This window comes from Oncorhynchus clarkii, chromosome 25 (genome assembly GCF_045791955.1).
Source record: "Oncorhynchus clarkii lewisi isolate Uvic-CL-2024 chromosome 25, UVic_Ocla_1.0, whole genome shotgun sequence".
NCBI lineage: Eukaryota > Metazoa > Chordata > Actinopteri > Salmoniformes > Salmonidae > Oncorhynchus > Oncorhynchus clarkii.
Genome location: NC_092171.1, coordinates 25096109 through 25116146, shown reverse-complemented (window position 1 = coordinate 25116146; position 20038 = coordinate 25096109). Strand labels below are relative to the sequence as shown.

At 40.7% G+C, this 20038-nt stretch overlaps 1 long non-coding RNA gene across 1 annotated transcript; it reads left to right on the top strand.

The window, feature by feature from the left end:
• Positions 1-552: 552 nt before the first annotated feature.
• Positions 553-7361, top strand: LOC139383997 (uncharacterized). The gene is made up of 3 exons (XR_011628809.1): positions 553-766; positions 6041-6382; positions 7059-7361. It is a non-coding gene; the product is annotated as an uncharacterized lncRNA (long non-coding RNA).
• Positions 7362-20038: the final 12677 nt, after the last annotated feature.

Here is a 20038-nt window from a genome sequence, read left to right as displayed (position 1 = left end):
TGTATACATATTGTAATTGTACCTTATTTGCATTTTACCTTCCTTATACATTTCCTCCAAGAAAATGGGTCTTTCCTCTATCAGTATTTTTGGCACATTATTTGCTGTACTATTTCTTCTGCCTCTTCTGGAGGATGAAATTGAAATTGTAACCAACTCTTGGAGTATACTTTAAACAGGGATCCATTGTCAATCCACTGGAAGTGGTTGGTTTTAATCTGTAAAAATGTTTGTTTGTTTTCAAAGCCTCTGCGACATCAAAGCTAATGCAGATGTACTCTACTCAGCTTAAAGTAGATACTGTATGTATATTTTGTGTCAGTTATAAGTCATAACCCAGGAAGTAATGCATATTACAAATAATCCCTTAAAACTGTAGACTTGGATTGTAAATCCCCAGATTCTTCTCTATAATGCTTCTGCATGTTCAACAAACTGTTGTTAAACCTACAACAACCATGTTTCTTTTTTATTGAGCAACCGGTACACATTGTGTAATATCCTCCCTCTAGAAAACCCTCCACAAATGACCAACTATCTGTTTGTTCATCTGTCCTCCCTGGCATGCAGTTTACCCTAGTAGAGACTGCCTTGTTGCAGCAAATTAGCGTTAACTGGGAGGAGGAGGCCACTCATACAGACTGACTTGGCTTTGGCAGCTCCAAGCAGGAACTAAACTGAGACTGAGGGGGATATCCATTCCACGGGCAAAGAGGAGGAACAGGCTCTCACTTTCTCAAATTATTCAAACTTGCTACATCTGAAGGTGAACATGTCTTTTATACTCACTCGACAGGTACTCTCCCCAATATGCGTTTACATAGCTCTCTACTTTGCATGGCTTTAACTTCCTCCTAACCGTTGCCATTTGTTGATGTGTCACTAGCTCTAACTACATGCAGTATAACTATAACTGTTTTTTCCCTTTCGTATATCATGTGCAAAGGCAGTATTGTCACTGCATTTTATCTCCACATCTTTTAAGGGTCTTTGTAAGAAGTTGTTCTCTCTCTTGTTTTATGTTGTTTTTTTCCACATATGTCAAACAAATTATGTTGCTTCAATGTGTGAATGTATTTTTTTTATTGTGTACTTTTCTCTTTTAAATCCAAATATTTAATGGATCCAGGGGAAAAGTAGTAGAGTATTTCTGAATGCTTGTATTGTCTCATGTAAGGGGCGTTCCCTGAAGCACGAGAGAACCTCGAGTGCAGCTGATCTCATCACACAGTTTGCCACATCACAACAGGATATTACACAGAACAGACCGGGAAGTGGGCGGGAGTGTGTGCAATACCTCGGTTGTATCACGTAAAGAAATGCTGCACCGATATTGAAGTCTAAAAACCTGTTAGGCTAATTGAAGTGCCCTTAAATATAGACCACGTGGAGAATTCAATTAATCATATTTTTTTTATATGATTAAAGACTTGCTAAAGTGTGAAAATTCTGCATTTTGGCATGTCCCTCCGTGCCACCTCCATGACTTCAAAACACAGTGAAATACGGTGATGATTTTTATATTTTGAAAGTTATATATCTTTAAAACTTGATTGGTGACAAGCAAAACATTTTGAAACCATGTCAACAATGGACTAATGAAACAAATACCAAAAAGATAGTTTTTATATTCTAAAGCACTAGTTATTTTGTTGTTTTGAACGCCATTTCTGAATATTATTATTTATTTTGTGTGATATAGTGATTCATTTACAACTGTCCCTCATTTTAAGGTCAACCCTTTTATGTGAACATAACTCTCCTTTTAAAGTGGTGAAACTACTCCTTTTAAAATATTGTTTTACTTGAACATCTAATAGTCAATCATATTGTAAAAGCAGGTGAACTAGTCCTATTCTTGTTATGCTCGTTCCGAGTATAACACGTCCACCCTGTTAGCCAGGCTAGAAATGTTTCAATAATAAATTTGATGGGGTGAAGCTTGCGTTCCATTGCCACTCCTTGTTACACACAACAAGCTTCCATTCCCCCTGTCCCAAGGAGATGTATTACTGATTCCCCCTGTATCTTTATTTGGCACTTACTACAGTATTTTCTTTACGTAACCTCTTGAGATGGGGAAATGTGTTTCTTTATGAAGTTGAACATACAGTGCCTTGCGAAAGTATTCGGCCCCCTTGAACTTTGCGACCTTTTGGCACATTTCAGGCTTCAAACATAAAGATATAAAACTGTATTTTTTTGTGAAGAATCAACAACAAGTGGGACACAATCATGAAGTGGAACGACATTTATTGGATATTTCAAACTGTTTTAATAAATCAAAAACTGAAAAATTGGGCGTGCAAAATTATTCAGCCCCTTTACTTTCAGTGCAGCAAACTCTCTCCAGAAGTTCAGTGAGGATCTCTGAATGATCCAATGTTGACCTAAATGACTAATAATGATAAATACAATCCACCTGTGTGTAATCAAGTCTCCGTATAAATGCACCTGCACTGTGATAGTCTCAGAGGTCCAATAAAAGCGCAGAGAGCATCATGAAGAACAAGGAACACACCAGGCAGGTCCGAGATACTATTGTTAAGAAGTTTAAAGCCGGATTTGGATACAAAAAGATTTCCCAAGCTTTAAACATCCCAAGGAGCACTGTGCAAGCGATATTATTGAAATGGAAGGAGTATCAGACCACTGCAAATCTACCAAGATCTGGCCGTCCCTCTAAACTTTCAGCTCATACAAGGAGAAGACTGATCAGAGATGCAGCCAAGAGGCCCATGGTCACTCTGGATGAACTGCAGAGATCTACAGCTGAGGTGGGAGACTCTGTCCATAGGACAACAATCAGTCGTATATTGCACAAATCTGGCCTTTATGGAAGAGTGGCAAGAAGAAAGCCATTTCTTAAAGATATCCATAAAAAGTGTCGTTTAAAGTCTGCCACAAGCCACCTGGGAGACACACCAAACATGTGGAAGAAGGTGCTCTGGTCAGATGAAACCAAAATTGAACTTTTTGGCAACAATGCAAAACGTTATGTTTGGCGTAAAAGCAACACAGCTGAACACACCATCCCCACTGTCAAACATGGTGGTGGCAGCATCATGGTTTGGGCCTGCTTTTCTTCAGCAGGGACAGGGAAGATGGTTAAAATTGATGGGAAGATGGATGGAGCCAAATACAGGACCATTCTGGAAGAAAACCTGATGGAGTCTGCAAAAGACCTGAGACTGGGACGGAGATTTGTCTTCCAACAAGACAATGATCCAAAACATAGAGCAAAATCTACAATGGAATGGTTCAAAAATAAACATATCCAGGTGTTAGAATGGCCAAGTCAAAGTCCAGACCTGAATCCAATCGAGAATCTGTGGAAAGAACTGAAAACTGCTGTTCACAAATGCTCTCCATCCAACCTCACTGAGCTCGAGCTGTTTTGCAAGGAGGAATGGGAAAAAATGTCAGTCTCTCGATGTGCAAAACTGATAGAGACGTACCCCAAGCGACTTACAGCTGTAATCGCAGCAAAAGGTGGCGCTACAAAGTATTAACTTAAGGGGGCTGAATAATTTTGCACGCCCAATTTTTCAGTTTTTGATTTGTTAAAAAAGTTTGAAATATCCAATAAATGTCGTTCCACTTCATGATTGTGTCCCACTTGTTGTTGATTCTTCACAAAAAAATACAGTTTTATATATTTATGTTTGAAGCCTGAAATGTGTCAAAAGGTCGCAAAGTTCAAGGGGGCCGAATACTTTCGCAAGGCACTGTACATGTGCTCTTTATGAATGTTAAAATTGGATGGAATATTTAAAAAAACATTCTCCAAGTTACACTTCTCAAAAGGCACCGAATTGGTGGAACAACCCACCTCATAAAGGTTAAACGGTCATGCTAGTATATCTAGCATATCTGGTCTGGCTTTTACACTCGCCAGTCTGACAGTTTGTACTTCAGCTACTGAGCTCTTGGAATAATTTATTTTAGGTAAGACCATGGAATTGAATAAAGTTTATGCTATTTGCATCTGCAGTTACAGATCAATGAGTCTGATATACACTGAACCCAAATGAGTGCTTAGTTCTTGCTGTTCACCTCCACTCCTAAAAAATGCATTAGGAGAGTGAACAAGGTGTCAGGTCCACTAACTCTTCTGTAGGGGTTGGGTAGGGACAGGGACAGGGGTTGGGTAGGGACAGGGGTTGGGTAGGGACAGGGGTTGGGTAAGGACAGGGGTTGGGTAGAGACAGGGGTTGGGTAGGGACGGGGGTTGGTTAGGGACGGGGGTTGGGTAGGGACGGGGGTTGGGACTGGGGTTGGTTAGGGACAGGGGTTGGGTAGGGACAGGGGTTGGTTATCTTATTATGCTTCAGTAAACCCAGACAAGTACATCCAGATCATCAACTGGGCGCGCTCAATCTGACACTCTTCAACTACAGATGGGAGTGTCAGAGCCCAATTCTGATATTTTTTCTACCAATTGCTATTTTGACCAATTACATCAAGGTGTTTTCACATCAGATCTTTTTCAGAGCTGGTCTGATTGGTCAAAAAAACAATTAGTGTATAACATTTTATCAGAATTGGGCTGCCTGTGTAAATGCAGCTAGAGAGTTTATATCCTCTGATTGAATCACCATAAATAGCACACTACACTGGGCATCTGATCTGATGGCTGGGAGGCAATGCTGACCATGGAGTCAATATCTTTGGATGATTTACCTCCATTTATATTTGTATGGGTGATTTGCAGTACCAGTCAAAAGTTTGGACACACCTACTCATTCATGGGTTTTTCTATATTATTACTATTACCTAAATTGTAGAATAATACAGAAGACATCAAAACTATGAAATAATTCATATCGAATCACAGTGTCACCAGCAAAGCACCATCACACCACCTCCTCCATGCTTCACGGTGGGAACCACACATGCAGAGCTCATCCCTTCACCTACTCTGCGTCCCACAAAGACACGGCGGTTGGAACCAAAAATCGCAAATTTGGACTCATCAGACCAAAGGACGGATTTCCTAATGTCCATTGCTCGTGTTTCTTGGCCCAAGCAATATTTTCCTTCTTATTGGTGTCCTTTAGTAGTGGTTTCTTTGCAGCAATTCGACCATGAAGGCTTGATTTCAAGCAGTCTCCTATGAACAGTTGATGTTGAAATGTACTTGAACTCTGTGAAGCATTTATTTGAGCTGCAATTTCTGAGGCTGGTAACTCTAATGAACTTATCATTGCAGCAGAGGTAACTCTGGGTCTTCCTTTCCTGTGGCGGTCCTCATGAGAGACAGTTTCATCATAGAGCTTGATGTTTTTTGCAACTGCACTTAAAGAAACTTTCAAAGTTCTTTACACTTTCAGAATTGACCTTTCCTTCATGTCTTAAAGTAATGATGGCCTGTCATTTCTCTTTGTTTATTTGAACTGTTCTTGCCTTAATATGGACTTCTGTATACCACCCCTACCTTGTCACAACACAACTGATTGGCTCAAACGTATTAAGAATGAAATTCCACAAATTAACTTTTAACAAGGCACACCTGTTAATTGAAATGCCTTCCAGGTGACTACCTCAGGAAGCTGGTTGAGAGAATGCCAAGTGTGTGCAAAGCTGTCATCAAGGAAAATGGTGGCTACTTTGAAGAATCTCAAATATAAAATATATATTTAACACTTTTTTGGTTACTACATTATTCCATATGTGTTATTTCATAGTTGAGATGTATTCACTATTATTATACAATGTAGAAAATAGTACAAAATAAAGAAAAACCAAACTTTTGACTGGTACTGTATAGATGGTAGGATTTTGTGACTAATGATCTGAAGTAATATTAATCCGTTCTTATCACATGGGGAGGGGAAGAGCTTTGGCAGTATAAATACTACTGTTTATTATTTTTGATGAGAGATCAATACAATAGACATATGTTTGCCTAACAATATGTATTCTTTCTGTCAACTCAGCAAATTCTATCTTTGTGTAATGCACATGGTCTATATTCATGATTGATTTGTTAACTGACTGAAACATTGAAATACTTTTCCCCCCTCTCTCTTTCTCCCAGACTAGGATAGCCAGTTGTGGGTCGTGTTTCTGGAGCATCGTGTGGCTGGTGATTTTGCTGATCATAGCCTGGCCAGTCAGTATTTTGCTGGGGGGGCTCTACGGCCTCATCACCCCCCTCACCACCTGTGTGGGCCTGGACCGCCTGTCAGACTTGCTTCTGGAGGGGGCCAACCTGGGTCGGACCTGCGCCCAGAACATGAGACACAGCAAGGCAGTGTGTTGAGATGCTGGTCCTGGAAGTGACTGCCGGTTCTCATCCTGTCGCAAGAGGAATAGTCAGTGTAACAGTTACTGTTCACGCCAAAGGCCATTGTGTTGTTTGTCTTGTCACGCTATTGAGGTGTTAATATCTCACACTCCAAAGTCAGCCAGACACTAGGAAAACTATTGAGGTGTTAATATCTCACACTCCAAAGTCAGCCAGACACTAGGAAAACTATTGAGGTGTTAATATCTCACACTCCAAAGTCAGCCAGACACTAGGAAAACTATTGAGGTGTTAATATCTCACACTCCAAAGTCAGCCAGACACTAGGAAAACTATTGAGGTGTTAATATCTCACACTCCAAAGTCAGCCAGACACTAGGAAAACTATTGAGGTGTTAATATCTCACACTCCAAAGTCAGCCAGACACTAGGAAAACTATTGAGGTGTTAATATCTCACACTCCAAAGTCAGCCAGACACTAGGAAAACTATTGAGGTGTTAATATCTCACACTCCAAAGTCAGCCAGACACTAGGAAAACTATTGAGGTGTTAATATCTCACACTCCAAAGTCAGCCAGACACCAGGAAAACTATTGAGGTGTTAATATCTCACACTCCAAAGTCAGCCAGACACTAGGAAAACTATTGAGGTGTTAATATCTCACACTCCAAAGTCAGCCAGACACTAGGAAAACTATTGAGGTGTTAATATCTCACACTCCAAAGTCAGCCATACACTAGGAAAACTATTGAGGTGTTAATATCTCACACTCCAAAGTCAGCCAGACACTAGGAAAACTATTGAGGTGTTAATATCTCACACTCCAAAGTCAGCCAGACACTAGGAAAACTTGCACTTACCAAACTTTTAACAAAGTAATTATGCTCACTCAATCAATGTGTCATTAACAATAGATGTTATTTTTTGTTTGGGTTTGTCTACTCTACAACTTGAAATACAAATACTTAGTATTCATAACCTGTATTTGCTGTTTTTAATTCAGAATGACCCCCTGCACAGGGCAGATAAGAATGTTCAACAGCTTAACTTTAACAATATGACTTCATTTTTTATGATTTAAACTTAATGCAATTAAATTATTTTTGAACTTGCCTAACATATGTGTTCACTGATTGAATTGTCATGACGTGCTGACCAGACCACACAGGCACGTGCTGATTTTGTCCCCCCACATCAGACGCGATCAGGACACGCAGGTTGAAACATCAAACAAAGTCTGACCCAATAATATTAATTTGGTGACAAGTCAAAAAGCATTAAACATGTATGGCAATTTAGCTAGTTAGCTTGCTGTTGCTAGCTAATTTGTCCTGGGATATAAACATTGAGTTGTTATTTTACCTGAAATGCACAAGGTCCTCAACTCCGACAATTAATCCAAAGATAAAACGGTCAACCAAATCATTTCTAGTTATATCTCCATGCATTGTCAATCCTCAGAGAACTTTTGAATGAAGTGGAAGATTTAAGTTGCGATCTTGCAACTTTGCAAGCTTTCTATTTCTCCACAGAGAAAATAGATATATTGTGGAAGATCAGACTGCTTCTCTAACCTGAAGAATACCTACCTCCAGTTTGACATATGTGTTTGACTTTACAGGAGGAGACGTAGAGATACCATATACAGTAATTGGGAAATCATCAGTGTTTCCTTGCTTATAAGGAATGCTTTAGTGTGATTTTTTAAAATGTAATTCTGATGAGAACAGGTGGAAATCTTGAAGTTCTTAACACTTTTTGATGCACAGTGAATGTGAAATACCCTTCTAGACTCTCCCTCAAAGTTTTGAGATTTATGGCTTCATCAGCAATCATAAAAGTAAAACTTTGACTCTTACCGTCCAACGCAGAAATTGAGAATGACAAGGTAATGTGCATTTCAGGTACAGTACTCTGATCATATGTTAGAATGAGCATAACCCACTCAAAAATATGACAGGTTGCCACTATCACTTTTTAGGGAAGACCCAGATGCAGACAGTGTCAAAGTAACAAAAGTGTATTAGTAGAACAGCGGGCAGGCAAAACAACAGGTCAAGGGCAGGCAGAGGATGTTAATTCTGATCAGAGTCCAAAAGGTACAGAACGGCAGGCAGTCTCAGGACAGGCAGAATTGTCAAAACTAGAAAACAGGAACTAGAAACAAACAGGAGCAAGGGGAAAAACGCTGGTAGGCTTGACGAACAAAACTAACTGGCAACAAAGAACACTGATATAAATACACTGGAGATAATAGGGAAGGATGACACCGGGAGCGGGTGGAGACGAGCACAAAGACAGGTGAAACAGATCAGGGTGTGACAGCCACTTCCAATTGAATATTGGCAGTTCCAAATGACCTTGTCACCCTTCAATGATCGTTCTTCTTTCTCAAACTATGTGATATGTAACTTTCCTTGTGGCACAGAACAGTGGTTGAGACATGGAAGAGGTGAAACTTGACATATAATTCCAGTTCAAAGAAAAACACAAGGTCAGAGGGAATAGATAGTGGAATATTCCAATTTCCCAAGCATATCTAGCAGAAAGTTAACTTGTGGGGAGACTTGAGTTATGTTCAAACCATTCATCATGGAAATGTTCCCCTTTGAGAATAATAGTAAGTGTAAATGCGCACTGAAGGAAGAAGAATTCAAATGTATTGCAGTGCTGTAAAAGTCCAATTGAAACAGAGTGGGCTATGCAGGCATGAGTGCTACAAATGCTTGGTACATTCCGAAAGTTCTTCTGTTGTGCTAGATGAGGTGCTTGCATACTTTGTCTCCTAAAAAGTATTTCCTGTCTTGTTTTGACACAATGCCTTGTCAACAACATCAAAATATAGCCCAGGTTTCAATAGTTTAAAATCCCTATTAAGATTTATCCAAAATACTGCTGAGTGTAGCCTATGCCATTACCAAATTCAGGGGAGCTATGCATTTGAAGATTAAACAAATTTGATTCATGAATATTTCATATTCATTCCAAAGCACTATTTAACCTCATTTTTCTAGTTCTCACTATTTACTGATACACACTGTGAAAATAAACCTCTCATGCTTTTTAAATGTAAATACTTTTTACATCTTTTTGAGAAAAGATGGATGCATCCCAAAATCGTAGTGAGTGCCATATAAGACCTAGTTAGTTAGCTCTATTTTGTCTCTCCAACTCTGCTCCCAACTCTGATCCTGGGGCAGAAAACATCTCTGCCAAAAATTGCCTGATTTAAATTTGAAATTTGTTGGTTGGCTGGAGCAGCCTAGGCATGGAAGCCAACATCTGAGAGGCTGCAAGTGAGAGAGATGGTGAAAGAAAGGAAGATAAATAGGGTAGACGGAAGGAGAGGGAGTTGAGTGCAAGGGAGAAAGAGATATATAGGAAAGTGGAAGAGGGAAAGAGAGGGAGTGAGAGGAGAGAGGGTGAGAGAAGGGAAAGCAAGAGAGAGGGAAGAGATTCGGCAGGGCTGGAGAGCATTTTATTTGGGTGTGAGATTGGGGATGGAAAAAGGCAGACGTGCCTCACCCTGGGGGGCTCAGAGAAAATATATATGGGGCTCAACATCTAATTAACCCCATACTGCTTTGTAATTTCACCCTCACACACACAGTACACACACTGTACACACACACAAACGCTGTACACACACATATGGTGAGGAGGATACTACTGTACTGCTAACTCAGGGAATGTTAAAGTTTGCCACCTTTCAAAGGGAGAGGAGAGTGGTTGGTATGGTAACCTGTGTCTGTGCCTTTCAAAGGGAGAGGAGAGTGGTTGGTATGGTAACCTGTGTCTGTGTCTTTCAAAGGGAGAGGAGAGTGGTTGGTATGGTAACCTGTGTCTGTGTCTTTCAAAGGGAGAGGAGAGTGGTTGGTATGGTAACCTGTGTCTGTGTATTTCAAAGGGAGAGGGGAGTGGTTGGTATGGTAACCTGTGTCTGTGTCTTTCAAAGGGAGAGGATAGTGGTTGGTATGGTAACCTGTGTCTGTGTCTTTCAAAGGGAGAGGAGAGTGGGTGGTATGGTAACCTGTGTCTTTCAAAGGGAGAGAGTGGTTGGTATGGTAACCTGTATCTGTGTCTTTCAAAGGGAGAGGAGAGTGGTTGGTATGGTAACCTATGTCTTTCAAAGGGAGAGGAGAGTGGTTGGTATGGTAACCTGTGTCTGTGTCTTTCAAAGGGAGAGGAGAGTGGTTGGTATGGTAACCTGTGTCTGTGTCTTTCAAAGGGAGAGAGTGGTTGGTATGGTAACCTGTGTCTGTGTCTTTCAAAGGGAGAGAGTGGTTGGTATGGTAACCTGTGTCTTTGCATTAAACCAACAAGATCATACAAACATATTGCACCAAAAAGTATGTATGGGGTTTGCTTGTGCTGATGGCTGTCTTTAAACTTTAATTATGTGTGTTGGGAACCTGTGTTGTATTGTGTACAGTATGTTTGTTTGAGGATTTGTGTTGGTGTCTGTGTGAAGACAGAGTGGGTGGCTGTGGGTCACAGGAGGTTGGTGGCACCTCTATTGAGGAGAACGGGCTTCTGGTAATGGCTGGAGAGGAATCAGTGGAATGGTATCAAATACATCAAACACATGTTTTCCATGTGTTTGATGCAATTCCATTTGCTCCGTTGCAGCCATTATCGTGAGCCGCCCTCCCCTCAGCAGCCTCCACTGGTGTGTGTGTATGTGTTTCCAACCCAAAGGGTGTTTTGCTTGGCATTAATACAGTTCTTCCCAGGCAGGATGATTTTTTTCCTTCTTTCCCTTCCTATGTGTGCTGTCCCACATCTTGCCATTCTGTCAGTCTCTAACCAAAGGGCTAAATCTGCCTCTGACTTCTGCTGAAGCTTTGGGCAACTGACTCACATGTCACGGTCCATTATAATACATGCAGAACTGTATGTAAACTATAGGTGTAATGACCGATGGTGCAGGTTTACAAAGTATGAAGCACATCAAGCTGTGAGCATTAAACATGCTTTATGGAAATGAGTGAAGAATTATACAATGCATTATTGGTCTGATTTTATTTCCCTTGACAAACTTGACAACCTGCTTTTCTCTTACTTGATTAATATGGATGCTGTTGTAGGCATGTCAGTTATTTCATAATGAATAAATAGTCCTTGTTTTGGTGGACTTCATTGGGATGAGGATCTAATCATCATTTGGTGGGAGTTTATATTTGTCCTATTTCACACATGTATTAATATGCATGTGGGAATTGGTAATTTTCTATATCTCAACTCTCCTTAGACACCCTTGGAGAGTGGGGTCATGGCCAGGGTCTGCCATTATCACCCTGTAGAAATGCTCTAACCACTGGGCTACCTGCGGCCCTGCTAATCTGGATATCCTTCTATCGATCCGAGATCAAAGCAACAACAACAAAAAAACATGTATTTTCTTTGTTATATACAAATATGAACTTTGCAACACAAGCTAATCAGTTACTAATTTTAGTCAGTGCTCTGCCTATGTATGCAAAGTCATTGATTTAATTTCCACATAAACGTGTATTGAAATCATCCAGAGTTTGTTGTTCACTGAACCCCTAAAACCATGGTGCACCCAATAGCTTCTCCAAGTTAAAAGGCCTGAAGCACAAACATTTTCAAGACAATCCAGTTGTTCCTCAGTTAAGAGTTGATGTGCAAGAATTCAAAAGAAATGTCACTGTGCAATGTGTTTAAATGCTTTTGACCCCTTTCTGATGTGAACTCAAAATGGCCCCTAACGTTCGCCACAGGACATAGTGTGGGAAAGGACAAAATGCTCTAATATCAGTTGTATTGAACCAGTTTTGATTAAATGTTAAAGCACTGAAACACAGTGAGCTGCATCTTATGAAACCAGTCCTGCTCAATCTACTGAAAATGCACATGTAAAGCATTAAGCGAACGGTGTCCCTCAGGGGTGTGAATAGGGGCCTTTACATTTGTTTTTAATTATTTCTAATTCCCAATGAAAATCAAATCAACTCACTTTTGCCCGACAGCTTTGCCGCTGTGATTGTGGTTTCAGTCCTAAAATGTTTTATTGTTTCTTCTTTGGGGTGTGTGATTAAGGAGATGACGCAGGAAATATGATAGTGTCATGTTTATTTAGTCTCAATGACTACTGCTAATGTGGAAATCTCAGTATGTGAATATTTGAGCTCCTTCCAAAGTGTCTCTTCCACTCACCCTGGCACCGCCATGAATCTTGCACACCCTTGGGTGCTCCGCTTGTACGATCCTCCCAACATTTTGTGTGTTGTTATACCCTTCTCTGCTCAGAAAATATTTTAGAAGACAACCATGTTTGAAAATGGGGGCAGAATGATGACGAAAGCAGGCCTAGGCTAGCAGTCATTACATAATGTAAAAACAAAGAGTCACAAGGATGCGGTTATGGCTTGGGGTCGGGTGACAGCAGCATATGATTCATGGCTCATTGTGCCCTTTTGTCTTTCTTGCTTGTGGTTGACCCGTCCAATGCTCTTAGCCTGTGTTATTTTAGACCAACTTGCTCTTTCTCTGTTTCAAGAGCACCGGCTGTATCATCTGTAATGTCTTGTCCTTTTATCATTGAAAAATAAAATAAATAATACTTCAACACATGCACACACAGGAACTGGTAGTCATGAAATTATATTTTCTTCTATTCTTCTATGTTTAATTCTAATTTGGAAATTCAAAGGCACCACAAACGTATTTGCTGCTAAGGTAACTGAATTATCAATACATCTCCCTCAAATATGCATTGAAATTGCTGACTGAATAAGTACAACATAATGCAAATGTTATAGTCCATGTTGGCATATAGCCATTATATCATAGCTATCAATAATAATCCAAATGCCTATTTTAGATGTTTTTACTCAATAACAGTAAATAATGCATTAGGGTTATGGCCATTGATATTGATTTATGCTAAATGAATCAACTGTATGTATGAGTTCCCTTGCCTTTTGGAGGCCCTAGGCAAGATTTTGGTTGGGGGACCCTCCACCTCACAGGAAAATATTTCAGTGGCCCCACGCGTGACGGCAGAGAGAATTTAGCAATTTCTAAGAACATTTTAGTTTTAAAGTTCATTTCCTGCAATTCTACACATTTTGCCATGAGGAGTAGGGAAAATATTGCAATTTTTAAGGCCCAGTGCAGTCAAAAATGTGATATGACTCTGTTTTATATATATTTCCACACTAAGAGGTTTGGGATAGTGGGATGGAGTTTTGGCCTTCCATGGTGACATCACCATGTGGTAAATTAGTTGATAGACCAAACCTCTGCCAATGACAGCTATTTTTCAGTTTTCCCCTCCCAGACAGTCCTAGCTAAATTCTATATTGAGTAAATGATCTTTGCTTATAAGCTCTTTTTTATTCTTGAAAACATTTAAAACAATCACAATAAGGGAATAAATAGTTACCAGAAATTATTTGATATTGAGATAAAAATGTCTGCATTGGACCATTTTAAAGCAATTTTTTTTTGCAATTCTACACATACTGCAATTTTATAACAAATTTTACGCAATTCTACTCATTTTGCCATGGGGTAGAGACATATTTTTTTCTCCAGTTTTACAGCTATTTTCCTGCAATTCTACACATGTTGTAATGAGTTATGCCTTGCTAATATGATATCTGGGTGAGAATGACTATGAAAATCAATGGGGGCCCCCTGGGGGTCAGGGCCCCTGTGTGCCCGGTCAGTATTCGGCCATGTTTGCTACAAGTTTAGATAGCTGGCTAGACTAACTACCAATCTAAAAATTGTTAGCTGACATGACTAACTGAGTGACTGTCAGTGACTGACATAATAAGCGAAAAATAGCTGATATGCAACCAAATTTCGAAATTGCAGCTGGTGTATTCTGCTATTCTTGCTCTCAATAGTAAGTCAAGACTGACTGAGATTGATATACAGTATCAGTCAAAAGTTTGGACACACCTAATCATTCAAGGGTTTTTCTTTATTTTTTACTATTTTCTACATTGTAGAATAATAGTGAGGACATCAAAACTATGAAATAACACATGGAATAAAGTAGTAACCAAAAAAAAAGTGAATCAAAATAGATTTTATATTTCAGATTATTCAAAGTAACCACCTTTTGCCTTAAACTACACAGGCTATGTAGGCCTATACAAATAAAACAGATTCAACTGAATCATATATTTCACAACCATTTCTTTCCGTTGCTTCAAAATGCCTCCAATGACCTGACTCCTCTGCTTAAAGAGAATCCAGAATGGTCAGGTTTGGAATTTCTACAACTAATAGTGACAAGCAGCTGCTATTGCCAGCTGTGTGGCACAAGTTGTCTCCCCATTTGCTGCTCCACTGTTTCATCCCATCACCGTCTGAATCGCTACCAACCGGGCATAAACTGGCTGTATCAACGTTGTTTTAAAGTCATTTACATGGAAAACACATTGGATTTGAAGTCATCAACATAAACTGTTGTTTTGAGGGTAAAATTTCAACCACAGGATATGTCATCATGACAATTCTCCAGTAGGACTACTGATCTATCTACAGCTACCCTTTGGTCTCCCATCCAGGGTTTTACATTTTTTGCTGTTGTTGTTTAAAACAAGATAAGCTGTAAAAACATCTTTCTCCGTTTATTTTCTCTTTCCTGAGATACATTTAGTTGTTTGCATCATTTCTTGTTTTGTGACTTTTTTTGTAATTTTTTTAAGTAATTAGGCTCTCATTATTTTAAAACTGGATTAATTACATACATTGTAAGTTACATCACATTTACATAATATATACTGTATCAATTATTAATTAGTAAACAAACTGTAATTAAAGCCAGACTAAGTCAGTGGCACAGCTGGAACTATCCAAGCAGAAGATACATCTCCTTCATATGTGGATATTTGGTTGCACTGTCGACCAAACACAATTAAATATTACTTTTGAAATACAATAAATAGCCTAAAGTTAAGGCTATCTTACTAACTGCAAACTTAAAATGAGTAACACATCCATAGACACATTTTGAAATTACTGTAACTATAAATGTATTCTTATGTCATCCCAAAGACTGCATGTTCATAATAGCATGCATAGGTCCCCTTGATTCAAGAGTGCGACTGACAAGATTCTCAATGGAATGCTCTCATCCGCAACTAACCAACTGTCATTCCCTAACTGGAACTGCGTCAAATATACAGATTCCCCCCAACAATTTTACGTTTTTCGACTGCATACTTTGTAGTTTTTCAAAACCATTAGTTATTTTCTGGCGTTTGACATTTAGTTGTTGTATACATACCACAGATAATAGATGAGAACATTATGTGCCACGTAGCAAATTATGAATTAGCTGTATTAATGTGATCCATGTGATGCAGCGTAGCTCTGTTACTAACAGAGCATATAAGCCTACCGGTATTTTCACTAAGCAGAATCAATTAATTATGCTGATATCCAGATATCAGATAACTAAATCAATATTCAGCTTTTGCTTTCATTATGAATCAGAAAATGTCTGTGTGTTTATCAAAGTTTGCTGGCTTAGCTGACTAATTTATTGATGCTGCTTTTGAAATACAACACCAGCATTTGAAGCACAAGCTGCAGACACTTGTTGACATACCTACCATAACAAGAGGGTTCAGCTGCTGAAGAGGACCTGTCCAATTCAGCACCTACAGTGCCTTGCGAAAGTATTCGGCCCCCTTGAACTTTGCGACCTTTTGCCACATTTCAGGCTTCAAATATAAAGATATAAAACTGTATTTTTTTGTGAAGAATCAACAACAAGTTGGACACAATCATGAAGTGGAACGACATTTATTGGATATTTCAAACTTTTTTAACAAATCAAAAACGGAAAAATTGGGCGTGCAAAATTATTCAGCCCCCTTAAGTTAATACTTTGTAGCGCAACCTTTTGCTGCGATTACAGCTGTAAGTCGCTTGGGGTATGTCTCTATCAGTTTTGCACATCGAGAGACTGAAATGTTTTCCCATTCCTCCTTGCAAAACAGCTCGAGCTCAGTGAGGTTGGATGGAGAGCATTTGTGAACAGCAGTTTTCAGTTCTTTCCACAGATTCTCGATTGGATTCAGGTCTGGACTTTGACTTGGCCATTCTAACACCTGGATATGTTTATTTTTGCACCATTCCATTGTAGATTTTGCTTTATGTTTTGGATCATTGTCTTGTTGGAAGACAAATCTCTGTCCCAGTCTCAGGTCTTTTGCAGACTCCATCAGGTTTTCTTCCAGAATGGTTCTGTATTTGGCTCCATCCATCTTCCCATCAATTTTAACCATCTTCCCTGTCCCTGCTGAAGAAAAGCAGGCCCAAACCATGATGCTGCCACCACCATGTTTGACAGTGGGGATGGTGTGTTCAGCTGTGTTGCTTTTACGCCAAACATAACGTTTTGCATTGTTGCCAAAAAGTTCAATTTTGGTTTCATCTGACTGGTAACATGACCGAATACAAACAGTGCAGCTATTCCCTCCGCAAGGCTATCAAACAAGCTAAGCGCCAGTACAGAGACAAAGTAGAATCTCAATTCAACGGCTCAGACACAAGAGGCATGTGGCAGGGTCTACAGTCAATCACGGACTACAGGAAGAAACCCAGCCCAGTCACGGACCAGGATGTCTTGCTCCCAGGCAGACTAAATAACTTTTTTGCCCGCTTTGAGGACAATACAGTGCCACTGACACGGCCTGCAACGAAAACATGCGGTCTCTCCTTCACTGCAGCCGAGGTGAGTAAGACATTTAAACGTGTTAACCCTCGCAAGGCTGCAGGCCCAGATGGCATCCCCAGCCGCGCCCTCAGAGCATGCGCAGACCAGCTGGCCGGTGTGTTTACGGACATATTCAATCAATCCCTATACCAGTCTGCTGTTCCCACATGCTTCAAGAGGGCCACCATTGTTCCTGTTCCCAAGAAAGCTAAGGTAACTGAGCTAAATGACTACCGCCCCGTAGCACTCACATCCGTCATCATGAAGTGCTTTGAGAGACTAGTCAAGGACCATATCACCTCCACCCTACCTGACACCCTAGACCCACTCCAATTTGCTTACCGCCCAAATAGGTCCACAGACGATGCAATCTCAACCACACTGCACACTGCCCTAACCCATCTGGACAAGAGGAATACCTATGTGAGAATGCTGTTCATCGACTACAGCTCGGCATTCAACACCATAGTACCCTCCAAGCTCGTCATCAAGCTCGAGACCCTGGGTCTCGACCCCGCCCTGTGCAACTGGGTACTGGACTTCCTGACGGGCCGCCCCCAGGTGGTGAGGGTAGGCAACAACATCTCCTCCCCGCTGATCCTCAACACTGGGGCCCCACAAGGTTGCGTTCTGAGCCCTCTCCTGTACTCCCTGTTCACCCACGACTGCGTGGCCACGCACGCCTCCAACTCAATCATCAAGTTTGCGGACGACACAACAGTGGTAGGCTTGATTACCAACAACGATGAGACGGCCTACAGGGAGGAGGTGAGGGCCCTCGGAGTGTGGTGTCAGGAAAACAACCTCACACTCAACGTCAACAAAACTAAGGAGATGATTGTGGACTTCAGGAAACAGCAGAGGGAACACCCCCCTATCCACATCGATGGAACAGTAGTGGAGAGGGTAGCAAGTTTTAAGTTCCTCGGCATACACATCACAGACAAACTGAATTGGTCCACTCACACAGACAGCATCGTGAAGAAGGCGCAGCAGCGCCTCTTCAACCTCAGGAGGCTGAAGAAATTCGGCTTGTCACCAAAAGCACTCACAAACTTCTACAGATGCACAATCGAGAGCATCCTGGCGGGCTGTATCACCGCCTGGTATGGCAACTGCACCGCCCTCAACCGTAAGGCTCTCCAGAGGGTAGTGAGGTCTGCACAACGCATCACCGGGGGCAAACTACCTGCCCTCCAGGACACCTACACCACCCGATGTCACAGGAAGGCCATAAAGATCATCAAGGACATCAACCACCCGAGCCACTGCCTGTTCACCCCGCTATCATCCAGAAGGCGAGGTCAGTACAGGTGCATCAAAGCTGGGACCGAGAGACTGAAAAACAGCTTCTATCTCAAGGCCATCAGACTGTTAAACAGCCACCACTAACACTGAGTGGCTGCTGCCAACACACTGACACTGACTCAACTCCAGCCACTTTAATAATGGGAATTGATGGGAAATGATGTAAATATATCACTAGCCACTTTAAACAATGCTACCTTATATAAATGTTACTTACCCTACATTATTCATCTCATACGCATACGTATATACTGTACTCTATATCATCGACGGTATCCTTATGTAATACATGTATCACTAGCCACTTTATACTATACTATGCCACTTTGTTTACATACTCATCTCATTTGTACATACTGTACCCGATACCATCTACTGTATCTTGCCTATGCTGCTCTGTACCATCACTCATTCATATATCCTTATGTACATATTCTTTATCCCCTTACACTGTGTACAAGACAGTAGTTTTGGAATTGTTAGTTAGATTACTTGTTATTACTGCATTGTCGGAACTAGAAGCACAAGCATTTCGCTACACTCGCATTAACATCTGCTAACCATGTGTATGTGACAAATAAAATTTGATTTGATTTGATTTGATTTGATTTGAGCACCTTCTTCCACATGTTTGGTGTGTCTCCCAGGTAGCTTGTGGCAAACTTTAAACGGCACTTTTTATGGATATCTTTAAGAAATGGCTTTCTTGCCACTCTTCCATAAAGGCCAGATTTGTGCAATATACGACTGATTGTTGTCCTATGGACAGAGTCTCCCACCTCAGCTGTAGATCTCTGCAGTTCATCCAGAGTGATCATGGGCCTCTTGGCTGCATCTCTGATCAGTCTTCTCCTTGTAGGAGCTGAAAGTTTAGAGGGACGGCCAGGTCTTGGTAGATTTGCAGTGGTCTGATACTCCTTCCATTTCAATATTATCGCTTGCACAGTGCTCCTTGGGATGTTTAAAGCTTGGGAAATCTTGTTGTATCCAAATCCGGCTTTAAACTTCTTCACAACAGTATCTCGGACCTGCCTGGTGTGTTCCTTGTTCTTCATGATGCTCTCTGCGCTTTTAACGGACCTCTGAGACTAGGTGCAGGTGCATTTATACGGAGACTTGATTACACACAGGTGGATTGTATTTATCCTCATTAGTCATTTAGGTCAACATTGGATCAATCAGAGATCCTCACTGAACTTCTGGAGAGAGTTTGCTGCACTGAAAGTAAAGGGGCTGAATAATTTTGCACGCCCAATTTTTCAGTTTTTGATTTGTTAAAAAAGTTTGAAATATCCAATACATGTCGTTCCACTTCATGATTGTCTCCCACTTGTTGTTGATTCTTCACAAAAAATACAGTTTTATATCTTTATGTTTGAAGCCTGAAATGTGGCAAAAGGTTGCAAAGTTCAAGGGGGCCGAATACTTTCGCAAGGCACTGTATTCGCAGCCAACGTTCTAGCAGCCAACTGCCCAAATATTTTCACAGTTGACTGTCATAAGAAGTGTGTTTTGCCTAAAGGGCTGGATCAGATTGGAAGATAACATCATTGTCCTTTGATGAACAGCTATGGAATCTGCCAGTATTCACAAAACTACCTACAACAGCATCATGAAGTGTGACATTGACATCCGTAAGCCCCAACATCTGTCCGGTGGTACCACCATGTACCCTGGTATTGCTGACCATATGCAGAAGGAGATAACTACTTTGTGTCACACCCTGATCTGTTTCACCTGTCCTTGTGATTGTCTCCACCCTCTCCAGG